We start from the raw sequence: 9775 nt of genomic DNA on the forward strand, positions 1-9775 counted from the left end.
TTTGATTCTGTTATAAGAATTTTCAGGATGCTTGCTAGCCATAGTCAGATGAGTCAGCACAGGTTATAGCCAGACAGTTACACTGTAATTTATTGAGTAGGGAAATGATATGGTTGGACCTTTGGCGTAGGAAAATCACTTTGCTGGCTTAAAAGAGGATGTGTTGGAGTGGGGGTCATCTTAAGGAAGGCCAATCCACCAGGAAGCTATTGCTAGTGTCCAAGGATGAGGTTCTGTATCAAGGTGATTGCAGCATCAGAGAAGGTACTTTATTTGGGAAATGTTGCAAAAGTAAAATGAAGAGATATTGGCAAGACACTGGCTAAGGGGGATAAGAGATAGGAGTCGAGGGTGACACTTAAGTTTTGAACTCCAGGAACTTGAAGGTTATTGTTACCCTTAACAGTAATAGGGAAGGTAGTTGGGAGAGGGAACCTTTAGGGGGGGCAAGATAATGTGTTCCATTATGGGCCCATTGATTTTAAGGTATCTACTGGACATGCAGTTAGAGATGTCTGTAAGAAAGCAGTGATCAAAGGTGACCAATGTTGAGTTGCCTCAGTTTTTAAAGGAAAATAAGAGGCAAGATATTCAGATGAGACTGTTGGTCAATAGTCAATAAATATTTATTGTTTACAATATTCTGAGGATTCAAATACCAAAAAAGACAGTCCCTTACCTGATGGAACTTAGAATTTCAAAGGGGAAGATAACATATGAAAAGAAGCCCACAGGGAAATAGGGGAGAACACTGGGCCATGGTAGAGAAGTTAGAAGTCCTAAAGTAGTACAGCCAGGTGAGAAATGAAATATCTCAACATTCTCCTTAAATATAGGTTTGCAGTTCATTCCCCACCCTCTAATCAGAGAGGCCAAAGGTAGTGATGAGGTAGACTACTAAAGGTAGTAAGATGTTATGGAAAGATGTCCCAACAATAGCTTCCTAGGGAATAGTGCAGATGGCATTCAGAATGAGAATTAAGGTATGTGAGTTAAGCTTTCTCTTTAAATGGAGTTTGGAGTTCATGGTCTCATTCCATGGTGGTAAAGGATGCATGTGGGAAGTTTGAAAAGGTCTGCAGTAGCTTCTTTTGCAAGATAGAGAATCAATTGGACAAGAATTATCAATCAGCAAAGGTACTGCCTTCCTCTAGTAAGAGTCCATACTATGGCTAGATACCATGCAATGAAGACTTGTGATTCAAGAGATCCTAGTGGAAAGGAAAGGTTTGTAAATTCTTCAGAATCTCAAAAGTGGGAAAAGATTAATAAATGCCTTAATTGCTCAGAAGTTAAATAACTAAGAAATAAAAGGAAGTTAAAGGAGAAATATGGATTTCAAAAAATCAGATGTGTTAAAGTAGAAATAAGAATAATGAAAGTGAAAAGACAGTATTATCCACATTATTGAGAATTGTTCCTAAGTAATAGAATGTCTGAAAAAGTGAATTGTAACACTAATGGAAATGACAGATAATGAAATGAGAGAACATTAAATAAGAAGGCATTGGCCAAACACATGTTCTTCATCTAGGAGGTTTGGAAAAATAGATAACCCCCTCTCAAGTATCAAGGCATTTCCGTATCTGTCCAATCTCTTGTAGTTCTTCTGTCAGTCTACCTTTTAACTCATTATCCTGACTACCTCCAATGTCTTAGAGTTTTGGGGATATTTTTAGATAACTTAATTCTTATAAACTGGCACTATCTTTTTTCATAAATTAGCTCAGTCTCCAACCCCAAGTAATGAAATATTACATTTTTAATAAATAAAGGAACCCTCCTTTTCCCATCATAGTTACTCTTATTTCTATATAATGAAATATGAAAAGTTTTAAAAATAGATTTTTATTAATAGTTTATTTTTATTTTTTAATATTTTATTTTTGTCAATTACACAGACAATTTTTTTTAAAAGCAATCGGGGTTAAGTAACTTGCTCACGGTTACACGGTCAGTTATTTCTGAGTGTGGTGCTAAGTATCTGAGCCCGGATTTGATCCCCAAGTCATCCCAACACTGGGGCCGGTGCTCTTACTTGCTGAACCACCTGGTCGCCCCTAAGCAATTGGGGTTAAGTAACTTGCTCATGGTTACACGGCCAGGTGTTTCTGGATGGATGCTAAGTGTCTGAGCCCAGATTCAATCCCCCAGGTCATCCCGACACTGGGGCTGGTGCTCTTACTCGCTGTGCTACCTGGCCACCCCTACATAGACAATTTTTAACAATTATTTTTTTTTAATTTTAAGTACCAAATTTTCTCCCTCCTACCCTTACCTTCCCCCTCCCTAAAAAGGTAAGCAACTTTATATAGGTTATATATGTCCAATCACATAAAACATATTTCCATATTAGTCATGTTGTGAAAGAAGAAACAGACCAAAAGGAAAAAAAAGAAAGTAAAAATAGCATGCTTCGGTCTGCATTCAGACTATACCTATTCTTTCTCTGGATATGGATAGGTTTTTCCATCTTGAGTCCTTTGGAATTGTCTTGGATCATTGTATTGCTGAGAAAAGCTCACTTATTCATGGCTGATCCTTGCACAATGTTGCTGTTGACTATGTACAATGTTTTCCTGGTATGCTCACTTCACTTTGCATCAGTTCATATAAGAGTTTCCAGGTTATGAAATATGAAAATTAATGAATATATACCATTAACAAATGAAAGCCATCATAAAGCAAAGACGTGAGATATTTTGCCCCTCTGATAAGTCTTATCTCTGGTCACCTCAAGCCCTCAATATAACCATAAATAACTCTTCACTTGACTCATTAAAATCCCATACTACTAAGTACAGTCCAGATTGTTATTACTCTCTCATGAATCTCTTCATATTTTCTTGTAGATAAGACTTTATTTTAGATTTTAGAAAACTAACTAGATTATTTCTTTTTCTTTGTTGTCTTTTCAGTGATCAAAGATAATGTCTTTACTCCTAGAAGACACAGAACTTAACAGTTTTTCACAAACTCTTCCTAGAATTTTCTTAACATTATCACTAGGAGAGTTCTGATGAGGAAACATTTCATATCACCTCTGTTTCTCCTCTACAGATTCTCATACCTTGCTGACAGAACATATATTGTCTTGATTCCATAGGGAGAAACATTTCATGATAAGATATTATTCAACTTAATTCCAACGGCAAATATAAAATGCTCTTCTAATTCCATTTGATTTTTAATAATTACAGTTTTAAATATTGGTACCAACACTTCATAAATGAGATAACCTTTAGGAAATCTCTTCTCTGTGCTTCAGTTTCCTACTGTACATTTATGAGGGTTCTAGTGTATGAATTCTGAAGTCTCAGCTCTAAGTCTTACGAATTTTTGATGGTTAGGAGTACTGATGGTCAAGGACATGACTGGGGACTTCACCCAGGAGGACTGGTGCCTCTTTGACCATTCTCAGAAAGAGCTATACAAGGTAGTCATGTGGGAAAATTCCCAGAACCCGAATTCTATGGGTATGCACAACTTCCCTGGTAATTCCGAATCTACAAAAGTGGTACTCTCTCAATAGAGTCCTCCTGTTCCCTGATTTTCCTGATAATAGGACTTTGCATTTTGTGACAGCACCTAAAACTGTCTTTATCCCATTTTAAGTAGCTTCAGGTTCAAAAACTAACAAAGTTTATAGAATTTCAGACTTTCACCTAATCTCAAAGATTATCTAGCCTAGCCCCTGCCTAGATGTGAATTTTATCTGCAAAATTTCTGAAAACTGTTCATGCAGATTTATCTTGAAGATGGACAGTGAAGGGAACACCCTTCCTCTGTGGGTTGTAAAGTTGTAGCTCATCAATCTTAGTCTTGCCTTGCATAGCAAGTCTGTCTCTGTTCTTCCTTCTTTCTTCTCCCAAGTTCCAGCACAGATGGTCAGAAAGAATAAGCATTTATATAGGCCTGCTATGTCCCAGGCACTGTGCTAAGTAAGTACTTTGGTAGAATTATCTCATCTGAGTCTGATAAAACTCTGTGAGTTTGGTGCTATTATTATGTGCATTTGAGAGTTGAAGAAACTAAGGCAAACAGGGGTTAAGTGACACAACTAGTTACTGTCTAAGGATGATTTTAACTCACTTCTTCATGACTCCAGACCCAAGGCTCTTAGCACTCAATGATAGAATGATAGATGATAGAAGCCATGGAATGTGATCATCTTTCTAGGAAGGAGAAAAAGACAGAATTTTCTGTTTCTAAATTGGCTGTGTGATCTACCTACACCCAAGCTCAAAACAACAAATACCATTTCAGCTATTCTGGAGGAGTCCTAGGAACCATTCTGTCATCCTTGCTTGCACATCCCCCTTCCCTAAAGAGGAATAGGGTATAATTTGATCTCCATCATCATTTTTCTTCCTTATTCCCTCCCCCATGCCAAAGGATTTCAGTTCTCAGGAAAGATAGCATCTTCCATTTTGAAGAGAGGGAAGCATCATGGATCCTGGTTCAAACTGACCTGAGGAACTCCTGTCCAGGTGAGTGAGATGAAAGTAGGTATATGAGGACTTTTATCACAAGAAGCATCTGTGTTGTAGTGAAGAGAATGCTAGGCTTGGGGGCAGGAAGACCTGACTTGGAATTCTTTTTTAGATGCTTTTGAGCTGTATGATCTTGGGGAAATCACTAAACCTCTGAACTTCAGTTTTTCCATCTGTGAAGTTAGGAGTTTGGACATCATGGCCTTCTTCCTTCTACTGATAAATCTGTGATCCTTTCAGAAGTCATTGTTTAGAACTTTAGGACATGGAAATTTCCTGAAAACATCCCAGAAGGGCTGAGGCTGTCCTGTAAGAGCTCTCTCCTAGATGTTCTTCAAGTCAAAAAACCATGTATTCAGCACCTACTGTGTGCCAGACACTGTGCTAAGTGCCATAGAGACAAAGAAAGGCAAGGGACAACCCCTGTTTTCAGAGAGGTCACAGACTAGTGGGGAGGACAGCATGCAGACTGTTATATGGAGACCTGCTGTGTCCAGGATCAGTTAGAGCTAATCAAGAGAGGAAAGGCACAAAGGGCAAGCAACACTGCAGAAGGCTCATTGTAGAAGGTGGGGTTTTAGGTGAGACTTCAGCAAAGTCTGGCTGAGCATTCTAGTCATGAGGAGCAGCCAAGAAGAACATCTGGAGTCAGGAGATGGAGGATCCTGGTTAAGGAAAAGAAGGGAGGCCTGTACCACTGGATCATCACATGTGGAGGGGCAGTAAGGTGAAAGGAGACTGGAAAGGAGGAGGGGGAGATGATGAAGGATGTCAGCAGCCAGAGCATTTTGTATTTGATCCCGGTGATAGGGAGCCAGGGGAGCTTGTTCAGGAGGTAGTGCCTTGGTCAGAAGGGTGCTTTGTTTAGGAAGATGGACTTGATAGCTCTGTGGAGGAGCGACTGGAGTGGAGAGAGAACTGAGGCAGTGAGACCAAGCAGCAAGCTCTTACAATACCGCAGGCGTGAGTTATATAGGCCTGACCCAAGAAAGTGGCATGCTGGGAGAGATGGGGCATATGGGAGAAAAGTTACAAAAGCAGTGTCAGCAGGACTCTCCAAAAAGTTGAGCTATGTATTGTGAGTATGTGATATGGATGAGGAGGGACGATTACGTAGGTTAAGGGCCTGGATGATTGGCAGGGTGGTGCCCTGGACAGCTGTAGTCAAATAAGAAGATAGGAGGATGGTCAAAGGATAAGGAGTTCCACTTTGGACATGAGAGATCCTTATAACCTAGAGAAGAGAGCATCCATGAAAAGGGGGTGATTAATCAGAGGTAACAGAGAGGCCAAGAAAGATGAGGATTGAGAAAACGCCATTGGATTTCACCATTTGGAGATGATTCATAGCTTCATAAAACAGAGAACTGTTTTAGTGGAATGAGGAAGTTGGAAGCCAAACTGCAGAGAGTTTCAAAGAGAGTGAAATGAAAGGAGTTGGGGAGACACCAATTGTAGATGGCCATGTCTAGGTATTTAGCAGTGTCTGCAGACCAGACGCCAGAAAACTAGGAGCAGGCCTCAGGATGATGGAATCAGTGACAGCAGTGGCCGTTTCCAGACTTCTCAGCCCACAGACGCAAAGACAACCTAGAAGGTCAGCAGGAAAGGTCTGTTGTACCAAGGGGAGAGTGGAGCTCAGGCTGTTCCAACATATTCCCAGACCCAGGAAACCAGAAGCAAACTTTAGGAGGCATTGAATCAGCAGTGGGAGCAGCTGCTTCCAGAGCTCTCAGCTCACAGATGGTAAGGGGGTCAAACAAGTGGTCACCCTATAATGGGGTGTCTGCTAGCACTGAGCCAGGAATTTGTTGCTTTGCCCATACTTGGATCCGGGTCCCAGTCCTGGGTGGCAGTCCCAGGGTGAGGAGGGGCACTAGTACACCAGAGATTGTGGCCACAGTGGAGCATGAACCCTAATCATGGTTCTAAGGTGGAAAAGAGTGCTTGTGGTAACTCAGAGACCAGAGCACAGGCCAGGAGAGTAGCAAACACTTCTTCCTTAGTTCATACCACCTTGGAAGAACTGAAAACTTATAGGTCCCTAGAAATATCTCTGAAAACAGTTGTTTAAAACCCTTGAAGCTTCGGATAGTGCACTGTCTGCCCTGGAAGCAGAACTCTTCTTTAATAGAGTTAAAAGTCAAGTAATAGACTGGGGCAATAAGCAAATGATAGAAAAAAATTCTGACTGTAGAAAGTTGCTATGGTGACAAGGAAGATCAAAAGACACACTCTGAAGAAGATAAAGTTAGAGCTCCTGCATCCAAAGCCTCCAAGAAAAATATGAATTGGTCTTAGGCCAAGGAAGAGCTCAAAAGAGATTTTGAAAATCAGGTAAGAGAGGTAGAGGAAAAAATGGGAAGAAAATCATGAAAAACAAGTCAAGGCTTGGTAAAGGAGACACAAAAAAAAAAAAATACTGAAGAAAATAACACCTTAGAAAACAGAGTAGGCCAAATGGTAAACAAAGTACAAAAAGCCAATGAGGAGAAAAATACCTTAAAAATCAGAACTGGCCAAGTGAAAGAGAAGGTACACAAGCTCAGTGAAGAAAATAATTCCTTGAAAATTAGAATTAAGCAAATGGAAGGTAATGACTTTATAAGAAAATGAAGAAACAATAAAATAAAACCAAAAGAATGAAAAAAATAGAAGGCAATGTGAAATATCTCTTTGGAAAAACAACTAATCTGGAAAATAGATCCAGGAGAGAGAATTAAAAAATTATTGTACTGCCTGAAATCCATGACCAGAAAAACAGCCTAGATATCATCTTTCAAGAAATTATCCAGGAAAAATACCCTGATATTCTATTAACCAAAAGGTAAAATAGAAATTAAAAGAATCCACCAATCACCTCCTGAAAGAGATCCTAAAATTAAAACTCCCAAGAATGTTATAGCCAAATACCAGAGCTCCAATGGGAGAAAATATTTCAAGTAACCAGAAAGAAACAATTCAAGTATCCTAGAACCACAGTCTGGATAACACAAGATTTAACAGCTTCTACTCTAAAGGATAAGAGGGCATGGAATATAGAAAACTCTGGAGAGTAAAGGACCCTAGGATTACAACCAAGAATCACCTGTCTAGCAAAATTGAGCATACTCCTTCAGGGGCAGAAATGAATATTCAGTGAAATAGAGGACTTTCAAGCATTTTTTATGAAAAGACCAGAACTGAATAGAAAATTTGACTTTCAAATAAAAGACTCAAAAGAAGTATGAAAAAGTAAACAGGAAAGGGAAAAATCATAAGGGACTTAATAAGGTTAAACTATTTACGTTCCTACATGGGAAGATGATACTTGTAACTCCTAAGAACTTTTTCATCATTAGGGCAATTAGAAGTATATGTAGACAGAGGGTACAGGTATGAGTTGAATATTAAGGGAAGATATCTAAAAAAATAAAATTAAGGGGTGAGATAGAAATGTACTGAGAGAAAGGGAAAGTAAGAGGTAGAAAGTGGCAAATTATCTCACATAAAAGGGGGAAGAAAAGGCTTTTACAGTGGAGGGGAAGAGTGGGGAGGTGAGGGATGAGGGAGTGAATTTACTTACTCTCATCAGAATTGACGCAAAGAGGGAATAACATACTCAATTGGGTATAGAAATCTATCTTACCCTACAGGAAAGTTGGAGGGGAAAGGAGTAAGAGAATGGGGAGTGATAAAAGGGAGGGAAGATTGAGGGTGTGGGTAGTCAGAAGCAAAACACTTTTGAGGAAGGACAGGGTGAAAGGAGAAAAATAATAGACCAAATTGGGGGGGAAATACAGTGGAGGGAAATATAGTTAGCAATAATAACTGGAAACAATTTTGAAACATGTTTCTCTGATCAAGGCCTCATTTCTCAAACTTTTACAGAACGAAGTCCGTTTTATAAAAATAAGAGCCATTCCCAAATTGATAAATGATCAAAAGCTATGAAGTTTTCAAATGAAGTAATCAAAGCTATCTATCAAAGCCTTATGAAAAACTGCTCTACATCACTGTTGATTGGAGGAATGCAAATTAAAAGAATTGAGGTAGGGGCAACTAGTTGGCACAGTGAAGAGAGCATTGGCCCTGGAATCAGGAGGACCTGAGTTCAAATGTGGCCCCAGACATTTAACACAAAAACTAGCCGTGTGACCTTGGTGTAGCAGCAAGCACCCCAAGCGTCCTCAGGGTTTGCAGCTACCACAGGTACTTGGATCTGCTTTGTTAAAGGAAAGCAACTCAAAATGGATTAACAAGTTTACTTTAATCAGTCAGACATATATCGTTTACCTTGTTCAGGAGAAAAGGTCAGCACCCTGAACCTCAAAGTATACAGGCATAATTATCAAGACAGAAACATCAAGTAGACAGATTTCCAAACTGTCCAACCATTACATCCATTACATCCATACCCAGTCAACATCTGGGTTTCCACATTCTGGGTTTTTCAAAGCCGGGGGACTCTCAACAACGGCTTCCCAGAATTCAGATCAAATCACAGAACACTTCTCAAAGTGAGTCCCAAAAACAAAGCCACACATCAGGGCTTATATAGCCTTCTCCTGGCTCAGAGAATGTAACAACCTTATTGACTCACTGGCCAATCAAGAAGTATCTACTGAAAAACAAGCCTCCCTCCCCAGGCTTCTGATGCACTTTAGCCTAGGGGCAGGGAAGATCTTTAAAATTTACATTCGCATTACACTTGGGCAAGTCACTTAACCCCAACTGCCCTCCCCCCAAAAAAAAGCAAAAAAAAAAAATTTAATTGAGGTACTAACTCATACTCATTAGATTTTCTAATAGGACAGAAAAGGAAAATGACAAATGTTGGAGGAGATGTGGGGAAAATGAGATATTACTGTACTGTTGGTGAACTTGTAAACCTAATCATCCATTCTGTAGAACAATTTGGAACTCTGCGCAAAGAGCTTATTATAAAACCATGTATACCCTAGCAATACTAGACTAGGTTACTATTCGAAAAGAGATAAAAAAACAAAAAAGTAAAAGGACCTATATGTACAGAAATATTTATAGCAGCTGTTTTCTGATGGTAAAGAATTACAAATTGAGGGGATACCCATCAATTGGGGAATGGCTGAACAAATTGTGGCATATGATTGTGATGGAATACTGTTGTGCTATAAGAAATGATGAGCAGGATGCTCTCAGAAAAATCTGGAAAGATTTACGTGAGCTGATGCGAAGTGAAATGTACTGTGTACAAAGTTATTGTAAGACGATCAGCTGTGAACAACTTAGCTATTTTAAGTAATACAACGACCCAAGATCAC

This window comes from Petaurus breviceps, unplaced genomic scaffold (assembly GCF_028583685.1).
Source record: "Petaurus breviceps papuanus isolate PSGF00001 unplaced genomic scaffold, PetGlider_PUasm1.0 456, whole genome shotgun sequence".
NCBI lineage: Eukaryota > Metazoa > Chordata > Mammalia > Diprotodontia > Petauridae > Petaurus > Petaurus breviceps.